The sequence below is a fragment of the Rattus norvegicus genome, chromosome 10 (assembly GCF_021556685.1).
Source record: "Rattus norvegicus strain SHRSP/BbbUtx chromosome 10, alternate assembly SHRSP_T2T, whole genome shotgun sequence".
Taxonomy (NCBI): Eukaryota; Metazoa; Chordata; class Mammalia; order Rodentia; family Muridae; genus Rattus; species Rattus norvegicus.
The window spans coordinates 20,133,119-20,139,268 of NC_141543.1; positions in this window are offsets into that span (position 1 = coordinate 20,133,119).

Here is a 6,150-nt window from a genome sequence, read left to right on the forward strand (position 1 = left end):
TTTTTTTTTTTTTGGTTCTTTTTTTCGGAGCTGGGGACCGAACCCAGGGCCTTGCGCTTCCTAGGCAAGCACTCTACCACTGAGCAAATCCAAAAAAAGGGATTGGGGATTTAGCTCAGTGGTAGAGCGCTTGCCTAGGAAGCGCAAGGCCCTGGGTTCGGTCCCCAGCTCCGAAAAAAAGAACCAAAAAAAAAAATCTTAAAAAAAAGACAAACTAGCAATGCTTTAAAACTTAATTTGCCAGGCATTATTTTCACATTATAATATGTGCCCCTTTAAGAGTTTCTTTTTGGGGCTGGGGATTTAGCTCAGTGGTAGAGCGCTTACCTAGGAAGCGCAAGGCCCTGGGTTCGGTCCCCAGCTCCAAAAAAAAAAAAAAAAAAAAAAAAAAGAGTTTCTTTTTAAAGATTATAATAAAAGTGCTGAGTTGTGCGCCCATCACAATCTAGTTTTATTTAGTTTTCTTTTAAAATATTCTTTTGGTTTTTGGAGGCAGGGTTTCTCTATGTAGCCCTAGCTGTCTTAGAACTCACTCTGTAGACCAGACTGGCCTTGAACTCAGAACTCCACCTACCTCTGCCTCCTGAGTGCTGGGATTAAAGACATGTGCCACCCCTGCCCAGATCACCTGACTTTTTTTAAAATGTGGGTTTGGGAAATCAAACTAGGGAGACAGAGGTGGGTGGATCTCTGTGAGTTTGAGCCCAGCCTGGTCTACATAGTGAATTTCAGGATAGCCAGGGCTACTTAGAGAGAGAGAGGCCTTGTCTAAAAAAATGAAAAAGAAAGAAAAAAGAGAAAGAGAGAAACCGGAATGAGAAGAGTTCTGAAAAGAAGGAAAAGCCATCGAATCCCTTTGTCTGTTGGGTTGTACAGGGCTGTGACTGAGGTAAGCTAATGAGCCTGGTCAGCGGTTCCCCAGATGCTAACGGCTGAGCTACTTATCAGGCTGGCATGGTCTTGGTCAGTCCCCTGGCCCAAGGATGCCTGTGTGCTGTGCATGCAGTGCCTATCAGGTTGGTTGCGTTGAAATTCCCTGCCTTTGTCCATTTCTGCTTCCAGCTTCTTGAGTTGTTAGCTTTGACTGTTACTCACTTGGCCAGCTTGCTATCTGACCTTGCAGGTGTCCAAAAGCACTGTTAATGACACAGAGCTCTTAGTTCTCAAGCAACAGCTGCTAATTAATCTTTGTTAACTTTTCATCTAGGGCATGGCCTGGGGTTTCTTCCCTATGGTATGTGGGCTTTGTTAGGGGCTCTCTGGTATCATTATTTATATCAGAGACAAGAATAGAAGAAAGGAAGGACAGCACTGCTTTGTAAGCCTTCCTCAAGGACTCCCGGGTTGGGGAAGCCAGCCTGTGCTCACTGAGGCAGAGCCCTGGTCTTCCTTGTATCTCATCAGTCTGCTTATCTTTTCTTTCTTTCATTAATTTTTTAGACAGGGTCTCACTATGTGCCCCTGGCTATCCTAGAATTCACTCTGTGGATCAGGTTGGTCTCGAACTCTGAGATCCACCTGCCTCTGCCTCCTGAGTGCTGGGATTAAAGATGTGTGCCACCATGTCCAGCATCAGTTTGGCTATCTCACGCCTAGTCATCGCCCTCTGATTCACCTTCTCAGTGTTCCAGGTTTGCCATTTCCCCACTTAGTCTTCCCATTCAGCCTCAGCGTCTGTTCTCACTGGAACACTTGTGAGTGCCTGACAGTTTTCACCCTGTGCCCCTTTCCTCCCTGCCTACGGAAGCTAGCATCTGAGTCATTGGTTTGGCTTTCTGTTTGTGGAAGAGTTATGACCGTATATTTCTGGGTTGTCGTTCAACTTGCTACCCTCCCAACTCAATTCTCTGAATGCTGGGGTTACAGATATGTGCCACTGTACCCCTTTCCATTTCAAAAGGGAGAAAGTGGCACTGGACAGATGGCCCGGTTCTCATCTAGAGAACCCAGGCTCGGTTCCCAGCCCTACCATGAAAGCTTAGAACCATCTATACCTCCAGTTTCAGAAGATCTGATGCTCTTAATGGCCTCCACAGGTACTCGGCACACACGTGGTGCACATACACGCAGGCAAACACTCACATAAATTTTTTAAAAAAGATCTAAAATGAGAGAGTAGACTGAAGGTGACCCAGGCTCAGTGTTAGTAGAACCATGGGGTTCCAAAGCCTTCTGCACCCTGGGCTTCAGGTCTGTAGAGGCTGGGCCTCCATCTGGCTACCCTTTCCTCAGATGGAGACAGGCAGCAGTATGCAGAGCCCTACCAAGATGCACTGTCATGGGAACCTTGATCTAAATTAGTCTATTTTTTTAAAGATTAGATTCTTATAGCCCAGGCTGGGCTTGAACTCTCCGTGTAGCTGACGATGACTATAAACCCTTGATCCTCCTACCTCTACTCCCTGCGATTACAGATGCTGTGATCACAGGTGTTTCCCAATAAGGGCTTCATGCATGCCAGGCAAGCATTTCCCAACTGAGCTACATCCCCAGCACCTCCCTCTCATTTTTTCAAAACACATATTTTCTGTGTAGCCCTGGCTGTCCTGGGGCTCGCTGGGCAGACTAGGCTGGTTTCAAACTCAAGAGATCCGCCTGCCTCTGCCTCCTGAGTGCTGGGCTTAAAGGCATGCGCCAACACCACTGCTGCCCTAAATGAGTCTCTTAACAGCATCTTTCCAATCTCTTGTTATGCCCAGTGCCCTAAGCCTTCTGCTATAATCAGCCCCCTAGGTCGCCTGTTCCTGAGTCACAGTCAGGGACTATGTCAGAACTGGAAAACCCACTGCATGGTGCATGGCTGTGATCTTGAGTCACGAACTGTCTTCTGCTTCCCCAAGGACCTGAGCTCTTGGTCTCAAGCACAACTAGTTGAGCTCCTCTCCTTCTCTAACATCCCTTCCTTGCTTCTCTTGACACATCCCAGAGGCAGCTTTTGCTTCATTTCATTCTGGCTCCAAGGAGAGTGGGTAGCAACATATTTCTCCTGTAAAGAGCCTTGATCTAGTGAATGCCAGAGGGACAGCATAATCCCTGGGATTTTTGTTCTGTGGAAGACCCCTAGCAACAAGCAGGAAAAGTTGAAACTCCAATGGTTTGATTAGAAGTCTTGCTCTCAACCTCCTATATCAGACTAGAGCAGCTAGAGGTAACCAGACACACATGAGTTCTAAGCCAGTATGCTGCAACGAGCATCGGTTCTATATTTCCAGATCATAGATATCCAACAAGGTCTAAGGGAACCAAGATATCGCACCAGTCACTGCCGAGCTTGGGCCTTCAGCAGACATATTACAGCACGGTGAATGGCCGCCTCCTGGAGGAACTGTAGGGGCAAAAGTCACTCTAGCCAGGCAGATGGCCTTAGGTGTGGTCCATTCGTGTTTGGGGCAGTATGGCAGGACTTCATGGGCAAGTAGAAATCTTGGACAGGCAGTCATGGGAAGTCTGTTGGATTTGGAGACCAGAGAGTCAGAACACATTCATCTGACTCAACCTCCTCCTGGTGGGGTCATCAAACCTCACCAGTGTATTTTGAAGCATGAACCTCACCCTTTCTAAGGCTACTAGATTCTTTCTTTAACATCAATTACATTGTTACAATCCTGGCCCTGCAAGGAGTCAGTACCAACAAGAAGCCGTTGGTTCTCCCATAACCATGTTGTCTACCCCTGTCCATTTCTCTTCTTGCAAAGAACTAGGAGCATTTGACAGACATGTGTAAAACCCCGAATTTAATCCTAATAGACAAAAGCCAATAAAAAGAGAACAAATAAGTTGAAGGCCCTGGTCTTTTGGGAGCTGTGGGAATTTTACCACTTTGTCAACAAGGGTTATGGAGAGCATCTATCCTCCCAGGCATGACCCTGGGACTGTTCTCTCCATGTCCCCTTCTACGTATCCTGGTATGCCCCCACACCTCTACTCTGCTTATTTTTCTGCCCATTCTTTCTTTCACCAAACTCTACCATCCAGAAAGATCCAACCCTGTGGGTTCAGCTCACTGACAACTTGTTGCACCTCTACTGTGTGTCAAAAATAATGGTCCTTGGCCCTAAAAAACCAGAGAAGAGGGGATGTCTTGCCTCTGAACCTTTACGGGGCTGGTTGTATGTCCTAGTCTCAAAGAAAATAGGATCAAAGTTTGTGGGGAGGGGGCGGGTGTTGAGACAGGGTTTCTCTGGGTAGCCCTAGCTGTCCTGGAACTCACTCTGTAGACCAGGCTGGTTTCAAACTCAGAGATTCATCTGCCTCTGCCTCCCAAGTGCTAGGACTAAAGACATGTACCACCACTGCCCAGCTTCTAATCAAAGTTTTGAAAATAAACGGATCTAAGTTCAAGCCCTATGGAATACTAATGATCTTAGTTAGACAATTCAGACAATCCAGCTTCATTTCCCAACCTCAATGCCCAGCAATACAAAAGAGGTTCATAATATCCTTGTCACCATCTTGTAAAATGACAAAGCCAAGGTGCATCAATGAGGAAATTACACCTTTTTGGAGGGTGTAACACACGAATGCACACACACACACACACACACACACACACACACACACACACACGCACGCACGCACGCGCACACACACACTTGCAAGATCGCAGGATAATCATGGGAAAATTCAGAACCTCATTTAACTTTCTTCCTCTTATTCTGTGTTTGGTTTTGGTTTACTTTGTGTGAAAGGAAGGACATTTCATCTCACCCTTAGAAGTTAAGAAGAACTTAAAACTTTCCTGATTTGAAAATTTTCAAATCTAAAAAGTTTCAAGGTAATATAATATATTATTTTATATATACTGTATATAGAATATATATATATATATATTTGTCGGACCCTCCTGGCTCCCCTGCAGTGTTTGACCCCTGCTGAAGCCCTGCTGATGCATGTAGAAGCCTTTTGTTCCTAACAAAGGAATCCCCTGGCCCGGTAGCGACATACCCGGGCGTACACCTGGGCAATGGTCCATTCGTTCCCATCCTTTGCTCTCAGTCTTTGTTCCTGGGACTTAGGCTGGTCTTCCTGGAATTTTCCACCCAGTGAACTTGGGGTATATATTCGGTGAATAAAGCTACAGAATTGGCATTCTCTCTTAACCCGAGGGACCCGAATATGTGTGTTTTTTAATCCCCAGGCTTAAGCCTGGTTCTCGGTGCCGTGTCGGTGTGGGCATCGACATATTCTAGAATCCTTGTTAACTCTCTTATACATGACCTTTGCCACCACTGAAGTTCTGAATTGAATTTTAATTATTTTTATAGAGCCTTCCTATGTTGTGCACATTAACCCCAGCCTTTCCCATGTTTCTCTGTTAAATGTAGCTTTCGCATTGTATACCTATTTCCTTTATTAAGTGGACACTTTCTTCCTTGCTCCCTTCTACCATCTTCAGTAAAGCAACTGCCGTGACACTGCTCAGAATTTAACCTTGCAGCATTGTTCTTTGTCTGTAGAGTGCTACCCATGATGATTATTGTCACTCTCGAGTCCCTGAAGTTGCAGTATCAAATCCCATTCCTTACCCCGATATAGATATAATTCAGGATAGATCTAAGAACAACTTTGCTGATCTAATGCCGGTTACTAAGATTACACTTAACTTAGCCTTGCTAAAATACTATTGCCTAAAGCATCCTACGGCTAGTTAACACCACACCCATGTGCTGTCCTAGTCGTCGCCGCCGCCGCCTCCTCCTCCTCTTCCTCCCCCCCACCCACCCAATCTTTCCTCCTCTGGAACTTCAGGATCTCAAGCCCTTTCCTTCCCCTCCCCCTCCCCCTCCTCCTGCTCCTCCCCCAATCTTTCCTCCTCTGGAACTTCAGGATCTCAAGCCCTTTCCCAGAATTGCAGTAGTCCAGCTGCCCGTTGAACACAAAAAAACTCATGAGGCCAGCTTGGTTGAGAGTGACGATTCCAGAACTTAGTTTATATATTTTTTCACATCATCTCTTCAGAGATTGGGCGTGCATCTCCGGCTAGTTCTTCTCTGGAGTCTGGGTCACTGCCTTCAGTAAAGACACTAACTGCTAGGGGTCTTAAGATCTAGGTTTCTACGCCGGGCTGCAAGGACCAGTGAACCACAATTCCCAGGAGACCCCGCGCTTACGGACCTCACCGGCCTCCGTCCTGGGTCACGTGGGCACCGA